The sequence below is a fragment of the Ambystoma mexicanum genome, chromosome 6p (genome assembly GCF_040938575.1).
Source record: "Ambystoma mexicanum isolate Mex_15411 chromosome 6p, UKY_AmexF1_1, whole genome shotgun sequence".
NCBI lineage: Eukaryota > Metazoa > Chordata > Amphibia > Caudata > Ambystomatidae > Ambystoma > Ambystoma mexicanum.
Window position 1 is genome coordinate 1,495,093,537 of NC_090935.1, and position 9,793 is coordinate 1,495,103,329.

The following is a 9,793-nucleotide window of genomic DNA, read 5'->3' on the forward strand; positions in this document are numbered from 1 at the left end:
CCTGTTCCTGGGTGAATAACCCCTGGGAGAGACTCTACCAAGTCTTTAGCTCACTGTCCCTTTCACAGAGAAGAAATGTTCCCGCACATCAGTCTTTGTCCTGCCCAGGGGCAGTCTAGCACCGAAATACTAGGAAATTCTCCTCTGAACAAGAGTACCAACAGCAACCCCATACACATGTTTCAGCCTTGTCGGGCATCATCAGTGAGGTGAACCTGTGCCTCTCTAAGAACAGTAAGCAAGGGGTCCACGTCTGGATCCGCTGGTAACTTAGGGTGAGATCCAAAGTTAATTCATGCAAAACAAAGGGAGTCTTGGAATCTCTCTACCAGCACGAATACAGCCCAATGACCTGTTCTTGGGTGAATAAAGCCTGGGAGAGACTCTACCAAGTCTTTAGCTTACTGTCCCTTTCACAGAGAAGACATTTCCCTGCATATCAGTCTTTGTCCTGCCCAGGGGCAGTCCAGCACCGAAATACTAGGCAATTCTCTTCTGAACAAGAGTACCAACAGCAACCCCATACACGTATTTAAGCCTTGTTGGGCATCATCAGTGTGGTGAAGCTGTGCCTCTCTAAAAATAGTGAGCAAGGGGTACACATCTGGATCACCCTGGTAACTTAGGGTGAGACACAAAGTTCATTTATGCAAAACAAAGGGGGGTCTGGGAATCTCTCTACCAGCACGAACACAGCCCAACGGCCTGTTCTTGGGTGAATAACCCCTGGGAGAGACTCTACCATGTTTTTAGCTCACTGTCCCTTTCACAGAGAAGAACTTTCCCCGCATATCAGTCTTTGTCCTGCCCAGGGGCAGTCCAGCACCAAAATACTAGCAATTCTCCTCTGAACAAGAGTATCAACAGCAACCCCATACATGTGTTTCAGCCTTGTTGGGCATCATCAGTGAGGTGAAGCTGTGCCTCTCTTAGAACAGCGAGCAAGGGGTCCACATCTGGAAGAGCCCTGGTAACGTAGGGTGAGACCCAAAGTTAAATTATGCAAAACAAAGGGGGGTCTGGGAATCTCTCTACCAGCACGAACACAGCCCAATGACCTGTTCTTGGGTGAATAACCCCTGGGAGAGACTCTACCGAGTCTTTGGCTCACTGTCCCTTTCACATAGAAGAAATGTCCCTGCATATCAGTCTTTGTCCTGCCAGGGTGAGTCCAGCACGAAATACTAGGCAATTCTCCTCTGAACAAGCATACCAACAGCAACCCCATACACATGTTTCAGCCTTCTTGGACATCATCAGTGAGGTGAAGCTGTGCCTCTCTAAGAACACTTGGCAGGCCAAAGACTGATATGCAGGGACATTTCTTCTCTGTGAAAGGGACAGTGAGTTAAAGACTTGGTAGTGTCTCTCTCAGGGGCCATCCACCTAAGAACAGGTCATTGGACTGTGTTGGTGCTGGTAGAGGGACTCCCAGACCCCCCTTTGTTTTGCATAAATTAACTTTGGGTCTCACCCTAAGTTACCAGGGTGTTCCAGAGGTGGACCCCTTGCTCAGTGTTCTTAGAGAGGCACAGCTCCACCTCACTGATGATGCCCAACAAGGCTGAAACACGTGTATGGTGTTGCTGTTGGTTCTCTTGTTCACAGGAGAATTGCCTAGTATTTCGGTGCTGGACTGCCCTGGGCAGGCCAAAGACTGATATCCAGGGACATTTTTTCTCTGTGAAAGGGACAGTGAGCTAAAGACTTGGTAGAGTCTCTCCCAGGGGCCATCCACCCACTAACAGGTCATTGGGCTGTGTTTGTGCTGGTAGAGAGAGACTCCCAGACCCCCCATTAGTTTTACTTGCCATCATAGGTGCTGCACCATTGGACTTCCCAGTGGTTTCGGTTGCCATAGTGGCACTTGCAAGAACAGGAGTGGCAATCTGGCTGGGGCCTTCCATGGCCTCCTTGCTGTCTTGTGAGCATGTTGGGAGTTTTGCTTTCAGGTCATTCCATATTTTTCTTGGGTCCTCACCATCCTGGTCATCCTCTGTCATTGTCCTGACCGCCACCACCTTATCATCTATATATTTCCATATGGCATTTCTCCTCTTGCGAGTGGTCTTCCAGTACTGTGCCCCATAAAGCTCATGTGCTAGGCCACCACGTCATCTGCACCCACAGTCAGCTCTGTGTGAATTTTGGCTTTCGAAAGCTGCATTTGTGTGATCTTGGTTTTGGATTTGCCTCCTGACATGCTTTGTCAGTCTATTAAAATTGATGGGCAATGCCAAAGGGTGATTTCAAGTGGATTGGATTTTTAAAGTTGGCGCCCACACAGCTTCCTGTTTGCTTTTTCCTGCTATTTCCGCCTGGCGGAATTACTATTCAGAAATTCTTCCACTTTTCTGTGGTATCGCAGATAAGTGGCGGATTTACAGATCAGTACCGATTCTTGGCGCTAATTCTGCTGGACAGAATTACCATTACCTCCCTTGAATGGGCTACACAAACGTGGGCTGGTAATTTGCTGCTAATGGCATCGGACACCATGGCAGTAGTGGTGATTCCATCCAGAGGAATTAGCGCTGCCTTTAGTGCCAAACTCTGCATATGAATCTTGCCACACGAAAAGAGATTTGGACACTGGAATAGAAGCCCAGCTTCTATTATTATATAAAAGGGATATATTATTCCTATCCTACACTATATCTTAATGCCACTATATGCCAAGTTCTACCATCATAACGTACCATAGATCAATCATAATGTAATGAATGTGACGCACTTTCTTTCTCTTAATTGTGGCGCGCCTCGCCCTGGTGAGGCCCAGAGCATACAAAGAGACACGTACACCAAGTGCTGTCTGGTGCATGCCCAGCAGGGACCCCCATTTATTAGGCAAACCACACGTGACCTCCTCGTCACACTGGCCCTTAAAGGGGCACACCACACTTCTTCTTTTTCATACTTTGAAACAACAAACAGAACACATGTTTTATTTTGTCACACAACACAACCGTATAACTCAAACATATAGATTCAACAACATCATAATGATAACTGCACCACCTGGTGCTGTCAGCAATCAGGGGTCATCTACTTCAAAGTCACGCAGGTAGCTGGGATTCCTGTGGTGATATCTCGGACAGGATAGCGCCTCTCCCCACCAGGTTCCCCTCTGCAGAGTCCATGCCTCCTCCTTCAACAGTCGAGCCCTCTTCCCCGCTGCTGGCTGCCAAGCCTTTCCGGGCTGGTATCATCTCTGTTCATGCTCGGCCACCTCAGCTGATGTTCATGCCTCCGGCGTCGCTCTGGACTTGATTCCAGTGATGGTCCCAACTTTCGGAAGAAACAGGAGTTCCTAGTTACAGTTTTGTTCCCATCCAATGCGGTCACCATTGACCCTTTCATATCCATCACTTTGAGGGGGGTCGGCTTGTGGGGCAGGGACAGTTTTCCCCTCACATTTCTTGTTCTCACCAGCCCCTGGTCCCTTATCACCAGATGCTCGTCTAGCAGCCTCCTCTGATCACTCTCCCTTTTCCTTGGCTCTCCTTCTTTCCTCCAACACAGTATCATCATCATCTATGACCCCCGTGGCGTGTGGTCTGGCAAAAACCCTCTCGGGCATCGTTGGGACAGCGCCTCCATGGGGGACACCCCAGTGGAGCAGTGGGGGGTTGTCCCATATTCAGAGAGGAACTTATACAGAGCTCACTTCTCACATTCTCCTTGTCCATGGGCTATCCTAAAAACTTTGTTCAGTCTTCAGCATCAGCCTTTCTGCTTCTCCATTTGCCCTTGGCCATAGCGACGTGATCTTTCAAGTGCACAATTCTGCAGCCTCGCAGGTATTCCGCGAAACCTTGGCCCTAGAACGGGGGCCCATTATCAGAGCAGTTTCCAACCATAAGGCCATGAGTGGCAAATGCTTTCTCCAACACTGGTATAACGTCCTCTAGGGACGTGGAGCTGACGAACTTGACCTCAGGGTATCTCCATCACTGGTCAACCATCACCACAAAGTGATTGTCCCGGCAAGTCAACATGAAGTCCATGTGCACCACGGCTTGCGACTCCTGTCCATCGACTCAATGCGTTGCTCCCATTAGTGTGGCAAAGCTGCCAGGCACCACACACAGCTGCAGACAAATTCTTCTACCCACTCTTCCAGGCCCGGAAACCACACCTTCATGGTGAGGCGCGCCTTGGTCTTGATGACTCCCTGGTGTCCTTTGTGCACTAGTTCCAGTGACATTTCCACGAGGCTGGCAGGGACTACCATCTTTGAGCCCCTTAACACAAGACCATCCTCCATGAACGTGAGCTCTGCCCTCACTCTCCACATCTGTTACAGCACTTTCCTTGCCTCTATCGTGCATTTGTCCAGTTTTCCGAGGACTCTTTGCCACTCTCCTTTGGTCCCAGCAGCATGGAGTATCTTGAAACACTTATCATCAATGGACATGGAGACGGGGGTCACCGATTCTGCTAGATTGTGCAAATATTCTTCTGTTTCCACTTCCTCCCGGACTCCCTTCTCTCTGACTATGGTAGCACAACAGATTGTCTGCTGCGTTGGTGTTCCCAACGAGAATAGTAGCTAGTGTTGTACTCCTGCAAGGCGAGTAGCCACTTTGCGATACTCGCCAGCGGTTTGGAGGAAGTCATGATCGTATCAGGGGGCTTATGATCGGTGATGACCATCACTGGCTTACCATAGATGTACAGATGTAAGTGCAGATGAAAGTGCTTGCAGCCCCATAGCACTGACAAGGCCTCACTTTCAATTTGCGAATATTGCTGTTCGGTCACTGAAAGTGCCCTGCTAGCGAATGCCACTGGTCGATCAGAGCCACGCTCATTGGGCTGCATTAGTACCGCCCCTAGGCCAAATGGGTTGGCGTCCATGCTGATCTCCGACTTCTTCTCCAGGTTGAAAAATGTCATTGTACCATCGGCTGTCAGGGGCCCTTTTATATTATCAACCTCACTTTGCTCCAGTGCTGTCCATTTCCACGCACACTCCTTTGTGAGGCTCCTGAGCGGTTCTGCTCAGGTAGCCAGGTTCTGTATGAAACTGCCACAATACGTGGCCATCACCAGGAAGCTGCGTACCTATGACATGTTCGCCAGGGCGTAAGCCTCGCGGATGTCCTTCACCATAGCCGGGTCGAGGAAATGCCTCCTTCTTGGAACACGAATCCCAAAAAATCAAGTTTTCTCTGCATGAACGCACACTTATCCCGGTGTAGGGTGAGGCCTAAAGGTTGGATGCGATTCAGGACATTCTCTAGTCTCCCCAAGTGTTCCTGCTCTGATTCAGCATACACCATTATACACCATTATATCGTCAATGCTGTTAAATGCTCTTTTCAAACCAGTGATTTCCCCTCTGATTGTGTTTTGGAAGACCTCTGCGGCCGACAATATGCCAAAGTTCAGGCGTTTGTACCTGTACAGGCCCCTATGTGTAGTGAATGTGGTGATGTAGCGAGATTCAGGATCCAGCACCAGCTGATGATACCCGGACCTGAGGCCCAGCTTGGAAAAATAGCATGCACCATGTAGGTCCGCTAGGATATCATCCAGGAGGAACATTATGTGTCTCTCCCACCAGATGGCCCTGTTCGGGAGGCGCATGTCCATGCAGATGCGTATGGCATTGGGAAGTTTGGGCTTCCTTCTATACGGCAATCCTCATGAGGAACCTCTCGTAGTCCACATTCACCATGGGCACAAAATATTCTTGAATATTCACCAAACAAGTTGACTGCGGGCTGAAAAAGTCTCAAAAATGTTGTGAACACCCGGGCCAGCCGAGTAAAGCATGGACGTCATTGTTTCGTCGTCGACTTCACCTGTGACCTTGAAGAACATGTCCAGTCTCTTCACCCATGCGATTCATCTGGGTGCCAGTGACGACGGAGCCCCAGAAATGTCGAATTCCTGTAGTGTGGCAAGGTGTGCAGATGGACGTGGCATCCTGGCAACTGCGGGTGCATCATCTTCTTCCCCAATGTTTCAATGCTGCTGAGTCACAGCTGGTGTCGCCGAGACACAGTAAGGTTGTCCAGTATGTGCACAGCAGGTGCCTGGGCCAGTGATGATGCACCGGTGTTGGTGGAGTCTCACGGCACACAAGCAGTCTCTTGTTGAACTGCAACCCTGTGAGACCTCACGCTACCAACCTACAGGGCGGTGGCAGACTGTTTGGGCACACAAGCACTCCCTTGAGGAGCTGCAACACTGCCAAGTGCACAGTTGCACGTAGTATTGAAAGCGCAGCTGGCTCTCACTTCAGTTTCTGGGTGCCACGTAGCACTCCAGTGGGCTTGCAAAACAAATGAGGTGTTGTCCTTCACACGTCTTGCTGTGTGCATCATTGTTTGGGATCCCTGGATGACTGATATGTTTTCACCCATTTTTTCGAAGGTCTCACTCCGGCATTTGAAGCGGGACGATGCCCTCCTTATTCTTTGTTTTTTTGGATGTTTTTTTTCCAACTCCCGCTCTGGGCGCCAAAGCGGGATGATGCCCCTCCCCTCGAGTCCTCACCGGCGCCAAGTCACGGCAAGCGGCCCAGGTCGCGAGGCAGAGAGTGTGTTGAGGGGGAGAGCGAGGCCGTGCTAGCCGGATCCAACGGTGAGTGCAAGCACACGTCGGGCGCTCTGAATGAGCCGGGGCGGGCCGGTGAGCTGGGCGGCTGTGGCAAGCAGGTGGAAGCTGCCAGCGCACATGCGGGATCTTCTGCCTCGTTGCGAATGTGGTGGGCCTCGTCCTGGTGAGGCTCAGAGCATACAAAGAGATACGTATACGTAAGTGCTAGTAACAGGTCCCGTGCTCTGTCTGGCACATGCCCAGCAGGGACCTCCATTTATTAGGCAAACCACACGTGACCTCCTCGTCACACTGGCCCTTAAAGGGGCACACCACATTACTCACTCCCTCCTATTGATGATTGATGATATATAAACCTTTTTTTTATCCTTTTATGTTTTTTGCCCCCAAAAAGTGCTCTATGGACAGACCCCACAATAGATCGTCAGAAGCACTCACGGGAGCCTAATGTCAAATACCTGCGTGTCTGTTCATGTAGCAAGGCATAGCTCTCAACTCACACGCTTTTGGCGGGTGTCACCCGCCTTGTAAAGGGCTGACTCACCCGCCAAGTCTCATGCACGCCCATTCATTCCAATGGGCGTCTCACCCGCCAAAAACAAAATCGGGTGATTTCACCCGCTTTTGCAACACAAATGGTTGAGAGCTATGAGCAAGGTTCGGGCCTTCCCAACCATACGTCTTTCAACATTCTACACAAAATATAAACAGTAGAAAACTCACAAGCAACAAGTGAGAAGGTTAGAGCGCTGCATATTTGCAGAAATATTTTTTATAATTTAATTCATACGAGAACATGAGGTTTGGGAAAGAGAATTGCTCCCAAACTCTAAACACATCAGTGTTTTCAAAGTTGCTCCTCCCAACAACACAATGGTGACCCAGCCGCAACACCACCTCCAGCGCTGTATCAGGATCATTTGGAACTCATTTTTGCATTGGAAACAATGGCGCACACGCATGCGCAGAAACATGCCACTCTAGGGACCGTGCACCAAGTAGGTTGCACCAAACAGAGGACAGTTAGTATGAAAGTAAATGCTCACTGCTCCGCATAAGGAGGAAGCGACACCCACCCAGCAGTACAGCAGAACTATTTACGGCGCGATACATGGCACGTTAAAGGCAGGTTTGTTTGTTAAAAAAAACGCTCACGATTTGCTACTCAACTGTCATCAAAATGTGTAGCATGGTGAGGCTGACAAAACGATATGCTATCATGAGGACATCGGATACTTGCTCGATTTATTGTAGTTTTTACACCGTCATGATGCTTAATTTTTCAATGACTATTCCCCATTGCACTAATGACTCACTGCAAATGTGCATCTACACCTGAACGTGATTCTTCATGATAAATAGGATTTGCAATATGAGTTTACGTGTCCTAGTGTTCTTAAAAGAAATACCATCGGCTACAGGAACAGCTTCAAATAATGGCCACCCACACATCACTGAAAAGTGAAGGTCATATGCAAATGTTAGTCACAAGACTAATCTGCAGATAATTTGACGCAGCAGCGCACCTCTACCTAATTGCATTATGTATTTCCAAAATATGCTTAATGATCTCTGACCCTTAGCATATAGATCTGCATCTCATTTATGATTTATAGCAGAGTTGCACTGAGAGGTCTGTTCTCACCCCCTATATTTAGCATGCATATTGATTCATGGTTGACCTACAGATAACTGTACCCTTGAATCCTGGGTGCAGACCGAACACACGCATAGACATATGGGAACTAGAAACAATATGTGGATGCCCGAGTGTCTTAAAAAATATGCTTAAATCTCTAAAAGGATATTGGATTTGCTTATGAGTTGATATTTGATATGTTAACAGTGCACCACGGCATAGGAATACCTACATATGTTTGGCCAGCGATATGCCTTATTTTGTGTGGCCCAGAAAGATTAAGGATTCTCTGTTTTGAGGGGATTTGAGAATCACTGCAATGAAAACAATTAGCTAATCACCGGGTTCTCACCTACCCCTGTGGGTTCTGAACCCTAGAAACCTCTAGGATATTAATCCTGGTGTGTCACCAAAGGGTCTATAGAACAGGGTCACTCAACATCATCCCAGGATTGCAGGAATGGAAGGGGCCCACCCTTCCTACAGGCAGGTAAGCCACCTTGGCTACCCTGTCTGGCTTCTTGAAACCTGTGCAATCGAGAAACCTGTGCATGCCAAGACAGTCTGTGTGTGGAAAACTGTGCATGCCAAGACAGTCTGTGTGTGGAAAGCTGTGCATTTTGAATATGATCCACTTGGCCCTAATTGGTCAAGTTCTCCCTGTTTAAATCAATGCATGGGCATGACTGGAGTTATGCCTATCCGCCCACACCACGTTCCCCTCTTGCAGCAGTCCTTTCACCTTGACTGCAGATTTAGTAGGAGTCTGAGCAGCCACTTTCCAGAGTGTGTCTCATTCAGTAGGATATAATGGCCTCGTTACAACTCTGGAGTTGCATTTTTTCCGGCACCCGCGAATGGGCAAGAACCGTGTCATGCCGAGCTTGGCGGACCCGGCAATTGCCCATTTGCGGGTGCTGGAATCAAGGGCCTCCCGATCCCCATTCTGCTTATAGGGCTGAATTGTGTGGGGAGGTCAGATGCACCGGCACACACAGAGTTGTGCTGGTGCAGCCGACGTGCTCTGCTCGCGGGTGCCGTTACACCCGCCAGGAAAAACCTGATGGGTGTAACGTAGTTCCCGGACCGCCATGCTTGTAATGAGGCCCAATGTCTTCCAACGCACTTGGAAGATGTCTAAAGCTGCCACCAAATTGAGCTCTGGGCATATTAAAACAGTGCTGACAGTACAAGAAGTGAAGACCAAGCAACCATAGCATGTGACGGCACAGGTTCACTCTCCCTGGACGGAGACAGAGAGTAATGATACCACGGTAACTAAACACAATCTTTTCTACCCGCTGAATGAGACTGAGGAGGAAATCGAGGCATCTGCTGACAGGCTGTTACAATCAATAGCTGATTTAAATAATTAATTATGCGCTTGCTGTAGAATCCAGGTTCGATGACATGGAAGCAACAGTGTGCGAGCAGGCACACGGTCCGGCTTAACTTCTGAATTGAGTGGTTGGGCTTGAAGAACAACTAGAACTGGTGTGGATGAAGCAAGAAGATATGGAAAATCATTCTCAGACAAATAATATTCAAGCAAGGGGGGGGTCCACATCAGATAAAAGATCAAGA